At 41.0% G+C, this 24,038-nt stretch overlaps 1 protein-coding gene across 3 annotated transcripts in view; it reads right to left on the bottom strand.

Moving 5' to 3' along the window:
- Positions 1-13,494, bottom strand: part of cdk18 (cyclin dependent kinase 18) — a 69,645-nt gene extending 56,151 nt beyond the window's left edge. The window contains exons 1-2 of one of the 3 annotated variants that reach the window (XM_026169019.1): positions 13,346-13,494; positions 13,108-13,259 (exon numbers count right to left, since the gene is read on the bottom strand). The gene's annotated coding sequence lies outside the window, so the exon portion shown is untranslated. Of the gene's footprint in view, positions 1-13,107 lie in introns of all 3 variants that reach the window. The other 2 variants (XM_026169018.1, XM_026169020.1) reach the window with 2 other exon arrangements.
- Positions 13,495-24,038: the final 10,544 nt, after the last annotated feature.

Raw genomic sequence — 24,038 nt, 5'->3', positions numbered from 1 at the left:
TAAACCCTGAATATAGAACGATCACAATGGCAATGAACTCCTTATATGAATATTATTAAAATTAATCAAATGAGCACTTTATTTAGATGTACGTGAGCTGTCTTCTTTCTACTGTAGCCCAGAACAGTCATCAAAAGCTAGTTGGAGTTGAAACCTGGTTGTATAGGTAATTCTCTAATACAGAGTAAATTTCATCCACCCTGGAACCAACGCCATCACGCTATGAATGAATTCTTCCTGTGCACAGTCCCACTGAGTTCTTTGAGAGCACAAAAACCGTGCTATGATCCACTAGGTACCCCCCACCCATCAATCAACTCAACTTGGTTCCATTACAATCAAGTGGCACCTAATGTGCGTAGGGTTGCTATAGCAACGTGCCTGAAAGTCCTTTGATGTCATTTATATGCAACACAAACAACACAATGGGGGACGTCGAGGTGATGATATACCTGCTGCTCTGAGAAATGGCGGTTTTTTAGAAGAAGACTCATGATTCATCCTGTGACGCCACTGACCAGCCAATTGCTTGAAACCCTGCGAAGTAGGAACTAAAGGGCAGGTACTACCACCTAATCAAAAAGCCTAAAAACCAAGTCGAGTCATGCTGAGCTGACCCAAGCAGGCACTAGTGGAAAGAGTCTATAGCAGTTATTTCACCCGTTTTTGCTGCAAGTTGCCGAATTTCTTTGGCAATTCATGATCGCTGGTCTCCATGTTGCTGCTAGTCTCTTCTGTCCGGTGTGGACTAAAGTTAAGGTGTGATAGAAGGGTACGCACTGATTTCAGTCTTCAACTTCTCACCACAAGAAGACTAAATGCTAAATACTGGTCATTTAAATGTTAAAACAGGTCAAGTCTTGAACTTGACCCATCCAGAATATAGAAGATAGAATAACCAAAAGGAACCAAAGCAATTTGCTAAAGCTGCTAAAAGCTCTTTGGAGCAGAGCAAAGCTGAGGGATTGTAACACGGTTAATGTTGTCACCACCAGAAGTGCGATTACATGTAGTCATTTGTTATCTGATGCTTTAAAAACATTTATAATTTGAGCTTTAAAAGCAAGCTGTAACTTTTGTGCCTTTTTAAAAATTAGACCTTGAGGCCTGAGCTTTCTGTGTTTAGTCCATGACAGTGTGAGCTTCCTGTAGCTGGCTGACATAACAATACAAATAACAATCGTACATCTCAGAAACTTCAAACCAAACTTAAAGAAGAGCTCTCAGCAGTCTAACATGTCCTTTAACATATTTAACTAAATCTGAAGTTACTGTGGACAAAGCAGCACCGTGAATGCTTACTCTTTACTTTTCACAGGCTTCAGCACAGTTTTAAGAAGAGTTTAGAGTTAAAGCACACTTGATAGGGACTTGACTTAAGTTGTGTCAGGAACAAGTGGGATTAGCTTAAGAGGTAGCAACCCAGACATTCCCCCTGCCTCCATGTCCCACAGTGATAATCAATTCTGCCAGACGTCTCTGTGCAGTGTTGTGTTAAGCAAAGTCGAGCCTGAATGACTTGACACAGGCTTGTTTATGAGTCGGTGTCCCCCTTTTATCAATGATGAAAAATCAAGCATTGTTGTGCTTAACATTTGTGTGACATATTACACAATACTTGTAATTAGAAATATGATGTCACATTCTCGCCGCCTCTTTGTCTCCAGGCTGAAGCCTTAATAAAGATGGCATTTTGTTTGCTTCCATCCCATCTATTCTTGTTTTTTCAATCAAGGCTGACTAGACTACAGTCGCAGCCTTCTGTTCTCTGCTACACATTTCCATCACTTTGTTCATCTCCCATCTTCGATGATGAAGATAAATGCTAATAAATGAGATAAAACTGACAAGACGTGTGACAGAAACAATAAATCTCTTTGTACTCTGCTGTTTTCTGTTACATGTCACCCCATGTCCCCGTGTCAACAGTAGCCCCACTGTATTCATGAGTGAATAGCAAAAGTACTGAGGTCAAACAGGTCAGACTGGCCTATTGTAACCCAGGCCGACATGGTTTGTGCTGCACGTGTTAAATGTCATAGAGGTTGTTCTGTTTCCTTGTTTATCATATCCTCTAATTCATTTAGAGTTTTGCTTATTTTTTAATCAGTCAGAAGTTTTAATAAAACAGCAAATGTGTTTGTAAGAGCTTTAGTATTTATTTTAAAATTAATTCTTCTCTAGGCAGTCAGCTGATGGACATTCCCAGAACCTGCATCTGACTTCCTAACAGATGAATGTGCTTGGAAAACCTTAACAACCGAGCACATGAATTGCTTTGGCCTCTTTGGCTAGTTTCCCCTTTCATAATAACTCTATAGTGGGGAAAGTTTGTAAAACTTTATAATAGTTAATAATAAATATAATAAGATAAGATAAGATGACCTTTATACGGAGCCCCGCAGGGGACATGGGAGAAAAAAAAAATTAAGACGGACTTTTGCGAGATCTCGCAAAACTAACTCGGGATCTCGCAAAAGTTTTGCGAGATGTCGCAAAACTTTTAGCCGCATTCTTCGGATGCTGGCTCGAAGCCGACCGGGAGGTTGAGGCACGATGTGCCGGGAAAGTGGTGTTCCTCCCGGCTGTAGTAGGTCTCGACCTCCCGTTAGCTCCGAGCTAACGGGAGGTCGGCTAAAACTTTTGCGAGATCTCGCAAAACAAACTCGGGATCTCGCAAAAGTTTTGCGATATCCCGAGTTTGTTTTGCGAGATCTCGCAAAACTTTTGCGAGATCCCGAGATAGTTTTGCGAGATCTCGCAAAAGTCCGTCTTAATTTTTTTTTCTCCCATTTCCCCTGCTGGGCTCCGTACCTTTATTAGTCCCACAGGTGGGAAATTTGTCTTGTTACAGCAAAAGTGCAAAGTTATGTAGCAGAAATTAGAAAACACTGGAATGCAATAAAATAAAATACTATATACAATAGAATAAAATAGAATAGAATAATATATACAATAGAATAAAATAGAAATACAAATGCTATATACAACTGAGTAAGAAATATTGGTGAGACTTACAGTGAGGGGCATGACTACTCTGACTTATGTGGAAACAAGGAGCTGTAGCCACTTGCTTCAAGGCTTAATTCAAGTATCACTTGGACTGTCCAACTGTGTTTGTGGTCCTTTCTGATTAGTAGCTACAGCCACCCCACAGAAAACTCCTGATTATGATTATGTAACGGACTAAAAAAATACCAGTCACCAAAACTGAGGCCTTACCACAGGTGACAACATTTGTCACACAGTTCGATTAAAAAGACAAACTTGGTGGTACTGTCAAGAACCCTGGGTCTGTGGACCCAGGGTTCATGAGTAGCTTGTGGAATTGTGTATATTTGCTGGTCCGTGGTGCTTGTGTCCCTCGTTTCCGGGTTTGTGTGTATAGGTGTTTGTGTGTGGGTGTGTGCGTGTTCCGGAGGACCGGTTTACAGTAACCGCCAGGCCTGTCAACCCTGTGTCCCGGGTGTGTCCCATTGGGAGGCTGGCCACACCTGACGAGGATGATCTCACACACCTGCAGCTCATCAGGATCTTCGGGGGAGCTACTTAGCAGTGTGGCTGCGTTTCTCAGCAACTGTTTGTAGTGAGTGTGAGTCTGCCGCATTGTTAAGGTACTTATGCATTCATTCATTCCTCTACAAATGAGGGTAAAAATTTAGCATCAGCAACCTAAAATGAATGAAGGGATTTCCTTTTTGCTGCATCTATTTAGACTGTCTACACCTGCATAGCGGCTAACAGGGCACGCAACATGTTAAGTTAATATCCTTACAAAGAACAGGGAACGAGTGTCTGCACTCCACCACGAACAACAATAAAGACATAGATCCAACATAAACCATCCTGCTAGCTCAGGTTTGCTGTTAACTTAAAGATATGGAGATTTCACATTGACTCAGGATTCAGACTGAAATGTGGTATCATGTGATGCAAAGTGCAGCATAAATAAAATGTCTCTCCAAATAATTTAGCTGCCAAACAGAAAAACAAAGGGTATAAGAACAAAGAAGAAAAACTAATCCCAGACTATAAAGAATAAAGGAGCAGCGTCACTGAAAGGCTATCATGCTCAAACAAGCTCAGCTCAGCCTAATGGACATTTGTTGTGACTGAAAGCATGAAATTACTCGAGTGAGGCCAAAAAGGCTCAGTGGAAAATTAGAGTGAGGGACTTCCTGTTGACAGAAAGAAATGTTAAGTTTAGTCAGGGCGTTCTGATCGGCACCATACATGCGCTTTGTTTGACACTGGTGTTGCTTTTTATCTCACAAACGCCGTCTGAGGAATTACTGAGGGCACGTTTCAGGCTTATCTTTCAGGTCATGTGTACTACTGTTGATATTGCTCCGCACTCCTGATAAGGAGCTGTGCATTGTACCTGCTACAATTTAATGTCCTTATAGCTTAACCAATCAACACCCAAAGTTTCACTAGCCACACCCAGGCCTGGTTACTGCCAGACCTTAAACAGAAATATACCACTTAAATAAAACCTGTCTGATAAAGTGAAGCAGGCTAAAATAGCTCAGAAAGAAACAAATCATGCCACTATCAAAAGAAACAGCTGAGAAACAAAGTCATTCAAATCTATGCAAAAATAATTAAGAAAGGGGGCAAATACTCGAAACAGTGTTTCACTGAGAGATATTAACTTTCAGATTAGAGCTGCTGGATGTGATTTTTAGCTTTATGGATCTTCTGTTTCTTTCAGTTTGTATAAGCGGAAAAACAAACTTTGGTTGTGAAATTAACACATTTTAAAGGCAGAAACAGGAATTGTGTTTCAGACATTCACACCTGTCAGACCGCCTCACATCACCTGGTGTGTGTAATTATTCTGGTGTTTTTGAGACTCTTCCCTCAGGTTTTAGCTTCTGGTCAGGTTTCTGACAGGAGCAGCTTGGTGACTCACAGCTTACTTTACACCACAGAGGTGTCTTCTACATGTCTGTGTGTGAGCGGGCACCTAATAAGCCAACGCAGCTGCAGCACTGTAGCAACTTCTGAGAAAAAGCCCTGCAATTATCCAGAGTGTTCAAATACAAAACTGAGCTCACAGTTTAAAGTGTTTATCCTCCTGAACAGAGAAGGAAGCAGATCCTGGATGTCCGTTTTCCCATGCCATCACCGAACCCCCCCCCCCTCGAGAAGGAGCCTGTCACAACAATTGCTTTTGTCCAACATTCCTGAAAACAACAATTATTCTTTAAAAAGCACTGGCTGCCTGAGATAGGATGGATCATTTAAATGAGCTGGACTGCTAGGCTGCGAAAGCGCTGCCCACACACCTGTGACAACCATTTGAAGCGTGATGGGTGTGAGTGAGGTAAGAATGCCCAGCAACACTTTACGTCCTTTAGGGCTTTAAAAAGAAAAAATTAGTGTGACCTTGGCAGCAGCAGCAGCAGCCAGAGCTGCACATGCTGCAGTACGTGGTTACTGCCTGTGCACATGACAGAATCTGACTGTCTGCGAATGCTTGTGAAATTTGACCATTTCATATATTGACTGTGTGTTATAATGCTCACAAATGCAGTCATGCAGTGCTTTTATCTAACATCCACACTCTCTCTCTCTCTCTCTCACACACACACACACACACACACACACACACACACACACACACACACACACACACACACACACACACACTGATAGATGCATCAGGGGCAACTTGGGGGTCCAGTATCTTGCCTAAGGTTACTTTGACACATGGACTATAAAAGCCAGGGTTTGATTCACCGACCTGATTGACTTGACCGTGCACTCTACCACCTAAGCAGTATTGAAAATGGCTGCTTCACCAATAGAACAAAACAAAACCAATCATCGTGTATTGTGCACCTTGAAGTTTCCTGTACTAGTCTGGAAGAGTAACACTATGTTAAACAAAAATCAAACGGCAGACGGTGAAGAGTTTGTCCCTCGAAGAGGACCATCATCTGTTGTTTGGAAATAATTTGGACTGAGCACAAGTGATCAAGAACAAATCATATGCAGAGCGGTCTAGAGCAACACAACTGATTTATTCAGCTGCCTGGAAAGCCACCACAGGCTGCAGTATAATTACTGCATGAAAGCAAAGAAAAACAATGTAAGGTAACTAATGTGAATGTTACAACATCAGCTCAGGCTTATATAAAGATGAGCCTGTGCAGCTGGTTTTACAATCCATCCAGCTCACTAAGACACAATGAAATCACCAAGCAGTCAGATTTGTTTTGGCCAAAGACATCTGTCCATTAAACACAGTGAGGAACACGCTTCAGGAAAATGGTCAACGTACAGCAGTCATACAGCTGTTGAGTGCTTTGATATGGGTTTTAGTCACATCCATAATGCGGGCACAGTCAACAGAGTGAAAGACTTTACATTGAGCTTCTAATAGATCCACCTAGGTCAGGTGAAGACATACCTTGTTTGCCTACATAGATGTTTAAAATAATTCAATGTGGTGCCATTTCACAACAACATTTGCGTCGAGGCAGCTTTTACTGAAAGGCAAAGGGCCAACAATAATATAGAGAACGCTCCAACCACCAGATGGCACTCTGCATTTGGCGACTGTGGGAAGGAAAAGCTCCTTTTTAACAGGAAGTAACCTCTGGAAGGACCAGGCTCAGAGAGGGCCAGCTTTCCAATGCGACCAACAGGAATGGAACAGAATCTAAAAGTGAAAACAATTCCCTGTTTTTGATGCAGTTCTTCTAATTATATTTTTACACTTTTCTTCTAAAAGATAAAACTGAATTTAGGTGAATCAGTGTCATCAGTTTTATGTGATGCAACAATGTATACATTACCATGAATGACACCCAAACATGGATGTGAAACCAGTGTTATGTGGAATAAAAACGTTTTTGTCACTGAACCCATTGCATAATCTTGACAAATGTTTATCATCTTAATATTAATAAAAAATAATTAAGATAATCATTTTGGCAATAATCGTGCAGCACTAGTTCAGCCCTTTTAACCAGTAACATATGGCTCTGCACAGTGACAGTGCAAAATATGAAGACATATCCATTTTTCACCTAATTTCTCATTCCTTGGAGTCTGTTATCACTTAAATGAAAGCTATGAGTTAATTTAATTTAATGTTTTTGATTGCTGTAGGACAAGTATGCTTTAGTCAGCCAGCTGAGGCCACCATAGCTTGGATTATGCATAATAAGAAAACAGAATTCAGTTGACTGCTACATGCAATTTACTGACAGTTTTCAGTTTGTCCACATATTGGAACATTATAACACTTTATAAAATGTGAACATGATTTATAGAAGATTGTATTTAAAGGTCCCACCAGCAGCCCAGCATTCATGCGAAGCCACTTGCAATATGATGCACATTTGTGGTAAGGATGTCAGGCAGTTCTGCTAGTTTATGATTACAAATGTACTATTAAAGACTGACAAATGATTTATGAGAACAGCGAGTAAACATAACTTTTTGTACGTCTCATGGAAAACAAAGAAACAAAGTGGTGAAGTGCCACGTCCTGTTTAAACAGGTTACACGAATGAAATACAGCCTTTGTAATAATGCAGACACAGTAAAGACAAATGGAGTCTCAGGTGACGGACACGGTGGAAATATTTGCACAAAAGATTCTGGCTTGCTGGAGCATTTAATCTTTTAATGTTTCATCACATTAGTTGCGAGAGAGGCCTGGTGCTGTGTGACAGGCAAGCCATCTTCCATTTGGTGTGTTTGACCAAATGTTTGCGTGTGTTTGTTCATCTCAGAGCTGGTGCCATGGCTATTGTTGAATACGATAAGGTCTATCTTCACATTATCATGGCTGAGTGGGCCTAGAGCTCTGTAATTAGGAACTCAATAATAAGCTGCTTATGTAAATATTACTATTGTGCCTCAGCTGCACACATGATGATGATTTCCAAATTATACAAACCTCTCTGTGTGGCAAAGTGTTACTTTAAAAAAACCCACAACCACGTGACGCATGTGATAATGTCATCTGAAACGGGAAGCTGTCATGAGGCTGACAAAGACTAACAGAATACAAAAAAGCAGGATCAAATCTTGTGTTTGGTCTGTTGGATTAATCCTGGAGCGATGGGACAAATTCAGTGTTAAACACTTGAAAACTAGAAAGAAAGTGACTGTTTATGCAACGTCACTTTATTCACATCCAAGCTGCTGTCTTGCATGCAGACAGGTGAGCCTTCACATCCCGTTCAGACCCCTCTGAGCCACTGCTGCTACTCTTGCAATTCATTTTTGCTTGACACATATGCAGTTAACAAATACAAAAATAAGCATGTTTGCCAGGTAAGCTGGAAACTGCTAATGGGAGTTTTAGAACTACTAGCTAGCCAGATAGCCAGTTAACATTCAAATTGTAACCTGATAATCTATTTTACACTAAAAAACCCTGCAAAAAGCTACAATGTGTCTATGGCCAATGTTCCCTCTAATTTTTCATGTGTCTGAGCGAACACACAAACTCGCTGAACAATCCCGTGGACCACTGTGAGCAACAGCAGACGTGTGCACTGTGGTCACGCCAGCATCGAATCCATCCAAGTTACATGTTTATTAAAATCATCAAATTACAGCATTTACATTTCTGTTAGACTACTTTTAATTAACTGCTTTAGCCCACTTACAATGAAAATGTTAAAAAATCTTGTTCATGACGTGTATAGTATGTTAACACTATTGGAAGTAAAAATAACTTGAACTCCAATTTTGAAAACACAACTTTATTACTATTATTATTATTATTATTTGCTCTGACTTGTATTATGAGTCTGAGTCTGTGGTCTGGGAGAGAGTCCTGTAACTCTGTCTACAAAATACAGAATATAATGACCAATGTTGGGCAATTAATTATTTAGTTACTTCTTTAAAAAAGTAACTGAGTTATGCAAACAACAAAGTTTCTTGCAGCTATTTTTTAAATGCAGCCAAGGCGTTTTTAAATAAACATTTCAAACTATTTACAGAACAATCAGCTGTTCTGCATCAAATTTGATGCCACACAGATCATTTGTGCCAAAAAATAATTTCTGTCCACTATGAGATAAAGGAGAACAACAGCCTGATACCTGCAGGCCTGACAACAGCAGATGTATCACTGCTGTAACACCTGTAACATTCAGCAGTCGCCTCATTGTTCTGACACACACAACAAAACTATTGACCAGAGGTGTGGACTCGAGTCACATGACTTGGACTCGAGTCAGACTCGAGTCATTAATTTTATGACTTTAGACTTGACTTGAAAAAATGTTCTAAGACTTGTGACTTGACTTGGACTTTTACACCAATGACTTGGGACTTGAATTGGACTTGAACCTGTTTACTTGAAAAGACTTGATATTTTACCCCAAATATAAAATTTAACACGCATATTATATAGAGATTGAAAATGTGACGTCATTCACGGGTAGAACCGCAAAGGATTCTGGGAACTCGTGGCAAGAGGTACTAGCGCACACAGACTTTCAATTGAAATCAGTTATACAGCGATAAAAAGAAACACAAAAATGTCAAGAAGCTGTTGTATTATTAACTGCAATAGCCGGTCGCATGACAGCCACGGGAAGCCGACGGGTAAAGAGATCGGTTGTTATCGGATTACGTCGTTGAAGAGAAATTGTTCGAGCCATGTTTCCGAAGTAACAAAGACGCGACGGATGGCCTGGATTGCAGCCATTCAAAGACCAAATATAACGTCCCAGAACACTCCAGCTCACAGGTTAGTCTGCTCCAAGCATTTACACAAAGGTCAGTGTTTTTTAGTAGTTAATACGTCATTTTCATAACATAATTGGTGATATAGGTTACAAGCAAGTCTGGCACTGAACAGAAATGGTCGCGCTATGCTCCTTTATTTATTGTGCATAAATAGTGAATTGTCCTGACACAATATTGCGTTTCGCTTCTGTTATTATGGTACATTGACAAAAACATATACTTTTATTCACAGGATAAAACGGGTTTTTTTGTATCACTAATTGCCCAGTACGATTACAGCATACAGTATTATTGTCACTGCTACATTTCTGTGATGCTACCAGAAATTATTTCCACTACTAATTAATTATCGTTGAGCTCAAAGGTCCTATTAATAAACGGTTAAGGAATGTGTATTTATGACGACAGTTTGTGAGACTGGTAAACTTATGATACGTACGATGGTCTTTCGTTCTACACGGTGCATTTCAAGGTCCTGTACCCATCCGTCGGTAAACTGTACCTGGGCTTGTTGCAGTGACCTGAAGTTACTAAACTTCATGAGTGTATGCACTCACTCCAAGAACCGTATGATTATAAATATGCATATAAATATGCTACGATGAGATAGCTGACTTCATCTAACTAGCAAATGTTGTCCAGGCTACGTTGGTGATGCAGTTTTTTTTAATGTGTATGATATTTTTGTCATGCGATTTTAAAGCCGGTCCTACAAGCGCATCCAAGAATAACATGCAGCTTATCTCAGAACTGTCGGTGAAAATTATTCTCGGAGCTAGGTTTAATTGAGCTGCATTTTAAAGAGGTGCAATTTCACAATTTGTGTATATTTTCTAAGTTCACTATTTTGTCATGTGTTGAGAAAAACACAGATTTAAAAATTACATGGTCTAATATTTACATTTAGCATATAACTGCAACATGCTTTTTTTCGTTTTTTTGAATGACTCGAAAGGACTTGAAATTCAAAGTTTCAGACTTGTGACTTGACTCGGACTTTTACACCAGTGACTTGAGACTCGACTCTGACTTGCCTGACATTACTTGAGACTTGACTTGAGACTTGAGGATAAAGACTTGAGACTTACTTGAGACTTGCAAAACAATGACTTGGTCCCACCTCTGCTATTGACTACACTACACACTAACTACACAAGATTTGTGCTAAACGTCGCAAATCTCTCACATCTCAAAACACCGCCGTCACTCCTAAAACGTCCCCCCTTCCTAAACAACTAAGTGGGATGTTGCCATATCATTTTTTGATTGGTCCACATAGTACATTTTTCCACCAATAGGAAAGGGTGGAGTTTTTTGGTTTGGTTTTTGCTCACAGGCGGAGTGCTTTCGAGCGTTTTCCTTATAAAACGCAGTTTTTACCGTTTCTTCCCGCAGTAAATATAAACAACGACAATATTCAGGAAGAAAAACAAACATTGCAAATATTTTTATCATAACTCTGGTTTTACGTGGCCAATCAACACAATTTAAAAACTGGTATAAAGTCCACACTTTTTCTGTCAATTGTTCTGTCTGTCCTGCTCACATCTCCAATGGTTGTACACGTTGTCATTAACGTGGCTTCACTCCACATCAGCCACGCCGCTTTGCTCGCTAAAACACCGGTGTCGGCACATAAGGACGCTGTCATAGCCTGTCAACGACGTTGATTAGCTGCGTATATACGAATGTGAATCGCATTATTGGCAGGACTATGGGATAAGGTGGCATCATTCTGATCCCATACTGGAGCAGCCAGTCACTTACTGACTAACACTGCAAAACAGAATTGTTAAAGTTTTAATTTTCATTTCAATTCAGGTTGGATAATTTTTTTTTTGTGCGGATTTTTTTTTTGTGCGCAACACAGATTTTCTGTGCGCAGAGACCGTGCCAGCAGTGCGCAATTGCGCACGCGCGCAGCTTGGAGGGAACATTGTCTATGGCTACATATTTATGTTCACCAGTCACTTTATTAAGCACCCCTGGCTACCTCTTGCTCAAAAGCTAAGGTCATCTGCTAATCGGAAGGTTGGTGGTTCCATCCCTGGTTGCTCCAGTCTGCATGCCAAATATATTTTGGCAAGAGGAAAAAGTGTTTGTGTAAATGGGGGAATGAGGCAAGTTGTGTAACCAAAATGTCTCAAAGAGATGAAATATCTTCATGCACCTAAAAAGGAGTCCCGTTGCCTTTAACTCAACCACTTAGGATTATAATGACCTGGATGGCTTAGCAACAAGTTCAAAGATTCACTTTTGGTTGTGTTTTCACACTTGCTTGCAGCTCTGTGTTCAGCATATTTTGGTCCTGAGTGGCTTTTTAAGGTTACCCATAATGGCAGCTAATATCCACACAGCACTAAGGTACCACAGTAGGCAGCAAGCTAATGGTAACGTTGGAGTAACTTTAAGTCCTGCAGACACTACTTTGCTATTTTGATATAATCAAAGCCTGTCAAACATGCCAGGCCAGCTTATAGTTGCTGTCCAGAATAAGGGGAGATCAGTTATTGCCAAACTAAACATTTGCCAACTGTATGTCACTAAATGCAGTTGCAGAAAAATGAAACTGAATTAAAGTCGAAGCTATTTGATGCCTGCGAAGACTTTAAACTATTTAATAATGACTTCACATTCTTAGCGTGCTCAGTATGCAACACTTAAGCAGATGTAAAACTTCTCACTAAAATGTTACAGTCAGTTATTTTCGTGATGCCATAGCAGCAACGCTGCAGACTTAACTCTGCATGATTCAACAACGTGTGACAATGAAGTGGAAAAGAGAAGCTGGTCTGCACACACATACACACACATCAGACACACAATTACACCTGCAGGCCCTTATGGGCAAACAGTGCAGTGTGTACAGTGTTTGTAGATGGATCTCTGTAAATTGGGGTGAGGGGTCCTTATTACATCACAGCTATCACTGTGTCAGGTTACATGTGAGTACTAATGCATGAAGCTGATCACAGAGAAGAGACCTTGAGGGGAGAGGTGGGAGTAGGCAGGGATTTCAGATGTTATTTTTGTAGCAGCTACAGTTATTGTGCAGACGTACAACTTTAAGAAAAATGTTTCCTCATATCAGTACCTGTTGTACTTAGAGCATGTTATGTAATAGCAGCTTTTATTATGTGTAAACAGTCTCTAAGTCTGACCTTGTATTTGCACCAGACAAAGCGTCAAACCGAAACTGGCAACTTATGTGGCAAATTACAGCTACTGAATGAGATATTCAGTGAGGTAAGGAGGATTTCTAAAGAAAAAAGAAAAGAAATGTAAGTATGCTTTCCCTGAACCCCTGATCGGTGCTATGAAGTCTGTTCGCCTTTAATAAACATTGTGAGTGGATGTTGCTGCAGCAGAGCTACTTACTTACAGAAGAGCAGAGGTCATCTACACACACACAGAGGATGGATGGATGGATAGATGGAGGGAGTGAGAGGCGAGGTGAGGAGGGGATTTGAGCAGCCTCCTGCCTCCTGTCTCTCAGGTTTCTTCTCGCCTTCCCAGGTGTCACTCACAGTCTTAAACAGAGATAAATCCACAGGATGTAGGCAGCTCTGCCACAGTGATGGACAGATGACTTGGCAGGGTAAAGAAACTGACCAACCTGTCCACCAGTCCTTCTGACAGCTCACCCTTCCACCCTCCCTTCCGTCCTCCACGCAAAGCGTCGCTTCACTGGCCAGATAACAGGAAGGACTAAATAAAGACACAGAAATACAGTGGAGACAGCTCAGGAGAGGAGAAACTGCTGCTGAGGAGGGCTTTTTAATCAGCCTGCAACTCCTCCCCCACCAATCTCTGACTTTGGCCCTCCCTCGTTGGTATGGCGACTGCCAATTACCACTCGGGAAAACACGAGCCTCTGCCTCTCAGCCCTCCCCCTCCTCCCCCAGAGCCAGCCTGTGGTGTTGACAGGGCGCACACACTAGCGTGGCGACATCTATGAAAGCATGTGTGTGTGTTTCTGTGTGTGAAAGAATGCATATAACAGTGCATATTTGTGTGTAAATCTGAACATGCACAGTATCCTTGTTTCTATGTACTGCACATAAAGTGTCTGTGTGCGTGACTCCAACTCTTTAAGGAACAAAATGAAACACTGACCGCCACAGTGAGGGGAGTTTGTCAATCTGTCATGCTGTGGGGAAGTTTTGCTTTGGGTCTACTTGTTCCCTTGGAGGAAAGTTTCAGGATGTTCCTCTAAATGCTCACCTGTAATCGAACATTTCTATAATAATTGGTAATAAAACACAAGATCTCACAGAATGGCTGATGAGCATAAAAAGTTATGTGTGCAGGGCACAGATTTTACTTTTTTGTTTGCCTCATGTCTTCATTTTTTAAATGCTGCTTAGTGGTTAATTAGCGAGCGTGGCAAACAAGTCAGCATCTTCCATGCAAACTATGGGCAAATGAAGCAATTAGCTAGGGCCCAAAGAGTTCTAATTTCACCTAGCAACAGTCTTTGCCTCAATCTCAGGTCCTCTACCAGAGGCCTGAGACTGTGCTCTTCTGGACAGAGATCTCAGATGTTGTTCCTGGGATCTGCTGGAGCCACTCGCCCAGTTTAGGGGTCAAAGAGCTCATGTCTTCCTCTGCTTAAAACAACTTCTTCCTAGAGTTCTGTCCTTTTAGAATTACAGGCCTACTTCCAAACTGCCGTTTATTTCAAACTGCCATCGCTCATTGAGTCCACTTTACTGAAAATTACTAATATTTTTATGCACTTAGACAAAGGTGAATTTTCCATTGCAGTTTTTCAGCAACCTTTTTCTTATTAATGGATTATAGAACTGTTTTCGCATCACTGGCACAGTAATGTTCTCAAATGGGTTTCATCATAATTATTTTAAATTTTTCTGTTAAGCCCAGCAGCCTCAAAACAACCTCAAAAGCCTCTCCATTTCTATTAAGAATTGGATGTCCCCATATTTCCTCCATCTCAACCCTGGGATAACTCGGGTTCTTGTGTTTGACCCTGACAGCTTCTCTAAGGAGGCCGGTCATTATATCGGCCCCCTTTAAAGCAAAACCACGGTATCATCTTTGACCATGATGTCTTTTATCCTGTCTTTCTTCTCTCTCCCCAACCGGTCGCGCCCCTCCCCGAGCCTGGTTCTGCTGGAGGTTTTTTCCTGTTTTTCCTTCCCACTGTCGCCAAAGTGCTTGCTCATAGGGGGTCATATGATTGTTGGGTTTTTATGTATTATTGTAGGGTCTACCTTACAATATAAAATGCCTTGAGATGACTGTTGTTGTGATTTGGCGCTGTACAAATAAAATTGAATTGACTCGATCTGAAGTTTGAATCTAAGTTTATCCAGTCTTGCAGAAGTATTGCAAAAATTAAACATTTACTGTCATTCAATAATTTGGAACTTTCAGTGTGCACTTGGATTCTCTCCTGCTGTGATTATTGTAACTATTGCGTTACGTGCATCTCTGTCTTCCTTAGCCTGACTTCACTTGGTTGAGAATGCAGCAGGTAGGCTGCTAACAAGAGCTAGAAGGCAGGCGCACAACACTCACATTCTTTCTTCACTTTACTGGCTTCCAGTGAAATTCAGCATCCACTTTAAAATTCTATCATCAATTCACAAAGCTCTACATAGCCAGGCTCCAGCTACCATGGAAGAGCTACTGAGACATTATCATACTATGTTTTCTTGACTAGAGGTGCAGGTTGGACTCGGGAGAAGAGTTCAGCATGTTTATTTACAGTAATTAAAGATTCAAGGTTAGCTTAGCCTGGGCTCCCACAAACACATGCACAGAATAAACCTCTCTCAGGAATCTCTCTCTTGGTAACTCACTCAGTTTCCACTTCCAGGTTTTCTGCACAGAGGAGAACAGAAGGTTAGACAAAGTCACAGAGCAAAAATAAAGCAACAGGCAGGTAAGGAGGCACCATCACTAACTTGGTCCCAAAAAATGATCAGGCATCAGCTGAAGGTCTTCCTTCCTATTAAGTAGAAGACTCAGGTAATAACCAACAGGTGAATTTGTTAGTTCCAGGTGCGCAGATTCTGAGGGTGGGAAACCAGAGTAGGACCCACCCCTGAAACACAGCGTGTGGCTAGCACACACACTGACACCAACATTCAGATAGACAGGGAGAACGAGAGATCGTGCAATAAAGAGAAGAGAAAAGATAGAAAAGAGTGAGGCAGCTTAGGAGGACTTGAAGACCATGACACATCCGGTAGGTCTGGTCCATGTTATAAAACTTAATCAAAGACTGTGAATAGAAGAAACTATTAAATGACCCCAGAAACTCATCGAGAAAGTGTTTACTGCAGTCAAAGATAAAGGAAGCAGAACATTTTGCAAACAGAGGAGTCGCTCCCTGCTGGCCATTAGAAATAATACAATTAAAAGCCACACAACCACGCCCATCCTTTCTATACAGAAGTTATATTACTCAGGCTAAATCAAACAAATGTTCATTCATAATCCAACTGTGGCTACACTGATTTTAATTCAGTTTGACACTATCACAGTGATTCAGAAGACAACCCTTTTCCCAGTGGGGATCTAACCCTAACCCTACGATTCTTCTCCTCTTTTTTCTTCTGATCTCTCATTCTCTGTTGTGAATGTACAAATTTAGTAACGCCCCTTCCCCTCTAGGCAACATTGAAGTCATTCTGGCAGTGGTGACTCGACTGCTATCACATTCCATTTGTAGACATTTCAGATAGATCGTGTTATGTAAAGAGCAGCTGTGGCTGGTCACTGTGTTGTGTGTTTAACACCGTGGTGATTAATGAGAGCAGTAACATTAAAATATAACCTGTTGTGCAGGAGTAGTTATTAAGGGTTTTACGCAACAATGAGTTTACGTACAGAAAAGTTGTTTCTTTCCATGCTGTCTGATCATAGACTGTGTTTAAAATTTGGGAAAAAACTGCTACATTTTAATTAGGCCATTTTTGATGACGCTTCATTGAACAGTAGATTCATCTCTCAGGTTCTTCCTCCTGAATGTTTCACAGGTCAGATTTAAGTGGCTTAACAAAAAGTAAGGAAAAACACATTCCGAAAAGGAGGATAAAACAGATCTACATCATTGCTGAGACGTTGTTGGCTCATGAGTAAGTAACCACTTGCTCATCATGAACCCTCGCTAACCACTGGGTGGCGTCATGGTGGTCACATCCATCTTTTATACACAGTTTCAGACAGTGACATTTTAGGATGATTAAGATCATTTTTGCCACAGTGAATATTTAAGGACTCAATTGGATAACTACACAGGTAATGAAACTAATATTTCACAAAGAAGTCAGTCCATTCAAGTTTATGTAGAACTTTTGCATTAGTCACCTCTTATCTTGTACAGTGGTCCCTTGTTTATCGCGTCAGTTACGTTCCAAAAATAACCCACGATATTTTTTTACAATTATTATAGATGTCTTAAGGCTGTAAAACCCCTCACTATACAATTTATGCACTTTTCTCAGACAGGCACGAACATTTTCACACTTTTCTCTCTTGTTTAAATGCTCTCAAATTTCAAACCTTCGTAGAAAAATAAGTCCAGTATCATAGAATGAAACCAAAGGCACCCGCGGTTTCGTTGACATTGTTTTGTTTGTTGGGGAGAAAACTTACAAACATACAGTACAGCACTTCAGAGTCACACTGCTAGCGATTGAAGATTTACGTAAATTTGACAATCTGAATGCATTCTGTACTGCACAGGAGACATAGCACAAGATTGATTGACAATGGTCTACAGCCAATCAGGACACAGAACACAATGCGCTGTACGAAATAAAAGGCATGCAAAATTGCACCCAAAAAAATCTGCGAAACAGCGAGGCCGCGAAAGGTGAACCGCGTTATAGCGAGGGACCACTGTACCCTTCAGATTCCAGCAATTGAGTTACCTAATCCCCTTTGATTGTTCACCAACTCCTTTTTTAACACTTCATGGAAATATTGTGCTGTTAATGCTTTTTTAGATTTCATTTTTAGAGTTTGTTAGTTTGAGTACTTTTTGTGTTTAAGTGTACATCTACCACTGCTTTGATGTACATTTAACAGACTTGAATTCTAATGTTAATGCAAAGATTGCTTCTGTTGGTCCCTATTTACCTTGATGCAAAACTTGACAAATAAAGGTGGAAATGACATACCTAGCTCAAAATCTCTCATATTCTCTGCAAGACAGCAAGCTGATGAAGAAAAAGTCTCTGAGTGACTGTAAGGTCATATTTTGCGACTCTCCATAGTCCAGACTCTACAGTTTACTGGTTTATTGCAAAGCTGCAATCTTGGCAGTAAACCAGTTTAAACACGTCTTGTTACATCTTTAAACACAATTAGTAGGTTGTAAAAAGGGAATTATTATCACCATTGATGTAATTACCTGTTGATTTTAAATGTATATCTCCAGTATCTTGGATTAGAGTAATTTGAGGTAAAGTATTGCCACATTATGCTAGTATATTTTGAGCGGCTCCCATTGGTAAAGAAGTGCAGCTGAGGTCAAGCATGATGAGGACTGTCTGCGTCAGTGATGGGTATTCACATGCTGACAGCCTCAGAGCCTTGCACATGTACAAGCTATATTGAGTAAGGTCAGACTTTCCAAAAGGAGGCTTGTCAGATGTTGCGGGACCAGCTGGAGAGTCTTTTAAAAGTACTTTGTAGCACATGGTGAAAAAGATGTTAGAGGTGAAAGTTCAGCTGCGTTTTTCTGGAATGAACCCTGAGGGTGGACAAGAAAAAAACAATGAACTACTGAACTCTCCGCAGCAGATTAATTACCCTGTTACAGAATTAAAATAAATCCCTTTAGAGTTCTTTGCTGCTGCCTTGCACTGAGTTTTCACTGTTTGTTCTCTTTGTTTAATCTGTCTTTATTGCAATAATACACTGATGCCCAGTCACATATTTATGTATTGTGCACTTTAAATTCATATAATGTAGATTTTTTTTGTTTATTTCTTATTGTTTTACAATTTGGACAGAAAAAATGAGAAACAGAAAAAAATCTATGATGAGGACACAGACTTCATTTCTTATTTGTCCAATAATTTTATGGTTTTGATCTATTTGACGGATGTTTGCACTAGTTCATTTTTTGTTGTGTGAATAACTTCGGCGGGGTGTGGCTTGTGGCTCAGCTGCAGGGGAGGTGTGGAGCAGTGTGTTCAGGGTGTGGTGTCAGGGGAGGCTGACTCACACACCTGACCTCCATCATCGAATGTGTCTCCCCTTTAAAGGATGTTGCCGGCACTGGAGGGGAGAGCGGTGTAGCAGCTGGAAAGCTGCTCAGAAAGAAAGTGCCTAATCGTATACACAATAAAGCACATAGCAATGTGCAATGCTGTGTGTGTGTCCTCATTTGTCTCACAGTGACATTTTTGTGATCTTTGCATGTAACCTGCCAAGGGACTGCACATGCCAATTAGCTTTAAGCTAACTCTGGTATAATTCATCAAATGGCAAGATTTCTGTTTATATTGTAGATCATCCCTTTTCAAATAAAACCGATTAAATGAAATTAAACTAGTAGGCCTCACTTTAGTATCTGACTACACTTCTCTAATCCGAATGACATTCCAATGTCATTGCTGTATATTCTGGTAGTGTGGATCAGTGAATCAATGTCTTGTTCACTCTTGGCAAACAGCTTGATGTCATCCATGTAGAGGAGGTGGCTGACGATTGCTCTGCTCTTAGTTTGTATCCGTCTTGTCTTGTCAATGAGCTGACTGAGGAGGTTGAGGCCTATGCAGATCATCATTGGGGACAGAGCATCTGCTTGGTAGATCCTGCACTTGATATTGACTTGTGCTGCGGCCTTTAAGTTGGCCTCTAGTGTTGTATGCCACATCCCCATTGAATTCCTGATGAAGACTCTTAAGGTCCAGTTGATCTTGTACAATTATAGGCATTCTAGGATCCAGTTGTGGGGCACTGACTCATAGGCCTTCTTGTAATCAATCCAGGCAGTGCACAGGTTGGTCGGCCTGGTCTTGCAGTCTCAGGCGACTGCTCTGTCTACCAGTAGCTGGTGTTTCGCTCCTCTGGTTTTCTTGCCATTTCCTTTCTGTGCCCCGCTCATGCATTGAGCCATGTGGTTATTCATCTTAGCCAGAGGATGTACTTCCTGAGGCAGCTGAAGAAATTCAACCTGCCGAAACGGACGATGATGCAATTCTACACTGCAATCATTGAGTCCATCCTCACCTCCTCCATCACCGTGTGGTACGCTGGAGCCACTACCAGGGACAAACAGAGACTGCAGCGTGTTGTGCGCTCTGCTGAGAAGGTGATTGGCTGCAGACTCCCATCTCTGCAGGACCTGTACACCTCCAGGACACTGGGGCGTGCAGCTCGGATCTCAGCTGACCCTTCTCACCCTGGACACAGTCTGTTTGACCTGCTCCCCTCAGGCAGGAGGCTCCGGTCCATTCGCACCAGAACCTCTCGCCATAAGAACAGTTTCTTCCCCTCTGCTGTTGGACACATGAACAATAACCATGTGACTGTTCCCACCACTAACACATGACCCTACACTGTGTTCACTGCATCATTCCATGTTTGCACTGATTACCACCTGCACTCATGCATATATCTATCTACTTAGCACTTAATTTTTTATTTTTATGTTTATTTAAGCATTGTCTGACAGTATGTTTGCACTAAGTACCGCAGCAATTTCCTAATGTTGTAAACCTGCTCAACATTTGGCAATAAAACCCTTTCTGATTCTTCTGATGCCTGTGGTACTGAGGCAGGATATCGGCTGGTAGTTGAATGGAACCAGTCCCTCCTCTGCTACAGGTTTCTCCAGAAGCCTTCCAGGCTGTCCTCACATAATCCCCTGACCCGTTGTCCTGGCTCCCCCTTGCCATAGCATTTGTGTTGTACCTCGTCAGTCTCTAGCCATGATAGCAGTTCCTTCTTCCCAATTTTGGAACACTGAGCAACCATTGTTTCGCCATCAATCTGGATGCTGGGTATCGGAGATTTCATAAGTCTCTCATTCTATTCATATAACACCTTCCACTGAGGTTACTTGCGTAGTAGCATTCCAACAGCACTCAATTTTCATCTCTTGCCCACTTATGCCTTCTTGTTCCAGTTGCCCACTTTTCAGTGTGTCCTGGTTCCTCAATACCTGACGTGGACCTTGTTAATCCGGGTGATGTCTGAGCTGGTATCGCTTCATTTTTCTGTCTCTTGCTCATGTCTGAGGTAGGCTTGATTGGCATTGAAGTCTAGCCTAGGGACCTTTACTGGACACAGATGCACCAGTTGGGAGTGTATATCTAGTATATCTATATATAGTCCAGTCCATTTGGTGGACATTGTTTATAATCGGTCATTCTGCATTATCGCACACACACCCACAAGGGAAATCTGAAAAATCCACTTTTGAATCAAATGATTAACACGACGCAGCATGCAGCCCTTCTCAAAACATCAAGGTTTATTAACTTATATTAAGAGGAAAAAAAAGAAAAAAAAGTGAAGCTGATAATGACGCTGAAGTCTGATGTAATCATGACACTCACGTTTGTCCTCTGCAGTGACAAAAAACGAATCAATGCAGGCGAGTGTTTCATTTTGCAGAATAATGATGAAGAATAAGGTAGAAAACATTCATTATATTATTCCCACGAAATTAAAAATTACATAATGTTGGTTTTAATTCATCTGAACTGCCATAAAGACAAATACACGTGTAAAAACAGATGGAAACACACGCTTGCCCTCGTCCTTCGGCAGCAGGCAAGTTTCTCTTTCTTTCCTACTCACTCATTAACACACACAGGGAGATGGTGTACGAGCACACAGCATTACAGAAATTAAAATCTATCCTGGGGAGCTGCTGCCACCAAGGAGGCTGTTTCATATTTGATGAGCAAACACAGAGATCTCGCTTTCTGTTTCTATCCTTTCATTCAAGCCTGGCTGAATGCACAGTTACAGACATAGAGATAACAAACATTCATCTATACGGTTTTTCTGAAGACAAACTAAATTTTCAAAGGGAAATATTGATGATAGAGACCACACTCTTGTATAGCTGTGGAAATGCGGACGTTTGGAAAATCTGCTTACAAAATCACAACAAAATGTGCTAGCACAATCTGTTTTCTCTTTGCAACAGACCCAACTAATTAGCATGTATTGCAAAATGAAGCATTTGGACAAAATATGTCCTCTGGGAAATTCTTTAAATGCAAAACGAAAATGCTTACTGTGGAGGATCAGGAGAGTCAAGCACATCAAAATAAAGCAATCTGAGTTATGGTTGAGTTATATAGTTATAAAAATATAATAATATAGTTATAATATATAGTCCTTTGGTCCAACTCCCGAAAACTTGTTTACGTCTTTGAGCTGACGGTGCTGTGGGAGGATGCAATTGAGGAAGCAGTTGAGTGTAAGAAGCTGCGGTATGCCAACTTGGCAGCTGAGGCAGAGGACAGAGGCTGAAAGATCAAGGTGCGCCCGGTGGAAGTGGGGTACAGGGGCTTTGTTGCCAGTACAACAGCAAAACTGTTGTACTATTATTGTACTATTCTTAGTTAGCGTATTGTCTGTCTTGTCTTAATGTTGGTTTAAAATGGAGCACTGTAACAAAAAATAATTTCCCCCAGGGATCAATAAAGTATTCTGATTCTGAAAACTGCTTAGAGAGATTGGGATCAGAAGACAGGCGCAACATCAGGCTATAAGAGAACTAGCTAACACTGCTGAGAGGACCAGCCACTGGCTGTGGCTAAAGAGGACTGACAACACTTGGGCAGCTAAGGCAGTCAGCTAACCGTGAGACACACGCCCAGGATTGATTAACCTGTGGTGGGCCTGCCTTAGTGGAGGGTGTCAAAAGGGTAGAAAACACTAGAAATTTTGCTGGTTGACTGATACAGCTGTCTCAGGGCCTCCTGGGGACTGTGCAGTCAACCTCATGGTAGTGAAACTAAATGAAAGAGAAATAAAGAAAAGTAAAATGTTCTGCTCTTCTTCCCTTTTCTGGGAGGCAGTGGGGAGGTGTGTCCTCTCTCCTATCTTGTCTCTTTTGTCTTACTGCTCTCTATCACCTTTTCTGTCCCTTTGAAGAAGTGAGGCTCCATAAATATTAAAGAGGTAAGTATTACTATTGTAGAAAACTAAACAGAAGAAAGCAGTAGAAATAACAATTTAACATAAACCAGTGACACACTCCGGGGCCTGATCAACCATGGAAGGCCTCCTTGGATGAGAGTGTCTAGTAATAATGGCTGAAACACCCGATGAATCCAAGGTCCACTACTGACGATGTGTCCCAAAATTTTAATATGATAATCTAGATCAGATCTCTAATTCCTAAACCCTAACCAAGGAAGGGAAAAAAGGGCAGATTAGCCTGGGATACAAGACCGAAACACCCTGTGAAGTTGAGGCACACATAGATGTGTCCCGCTGGTAAAGTCTCTGGACTGCCTTTCCTAATAACCCCTCAAGACTTTCTCCATTTGAAGCAATGCATTATCAGGGATTGTAACATCTAGTCCTTTACTGAATCATTTGAGAGACATTGATGACGTAATTCTATATTTAATCATTTAAATTTACTATAAAAAGCCAAATTATAAGTAAATATTTCTAAATGAACTATTAATGCATTAATAAATACCCAAATAAATGGAAAGTGGAATTAGAATAAGAAACCTTCATTAAATTCTTAATTAAAACGTCATTAAAAAAAAATGTCACATTTAGGATTAAAAAAAATCCATCCATTTTCTAAGGAATGAAGCCGAGACCTCTCTTTTCCCAGCCACCATCTCCATGCCAGCCGAGGCTAACTGAGAGATGTAATCTCGAGGAGACATCCTGGTCATATGCCCAAACCAGCTTACCTGCCTCCTTTAAATGTGGAAGAGTAGCAACTGAGCCACAGATTAAGGAATTCTGTCTTATTATTCCAGCATTATTCGTGTTTCTCATTTTAACTCTTTCTCCTCTGCTGATGTTTTTATGAGCCCAGTGGTTAGTGGTTAGATGTTTCGAAGTTTATTGATTGCGCCATTTTGTAAACATGATGTGTGACGATGAAAAAATGATAGAAAATGTAAAGATTCACTCGTTGTGTGTGTTAAGATGACCTGGCTGAACAGGAGGTTCCAAAGCATCATTTATATAATCTTTGAATACAAGATACAGTCGACTATGAATGCCATTTGTTTTGCATGGAATGTCCGTATTGTATGCTGTGACCATAGCAGGGAGATAACTTGTTTCTATAAATGATTTGGTTTTTCTTATTATTCTTTCTGAAAAGCCAC

Source organism: Astatotilapia calliptera, chromosome 5 (genome assembly GCF_900246225.1).
Source record: "Astatotilapia calliptera chromosome 5, fAstCal1.2, whole genome shotgun sequence".
NCBI lineage: Eukaryota > Metazoa > Chordata > Actinopteri > Cichliformes > Cichlidae > Astatotilapia > Astatotilapia calliptera.
The sequence above is the reverse complement of the archived record's forward strand: the minus strand, read 5'-3'. Positions and strand labels throughout refer to the sequence as shown.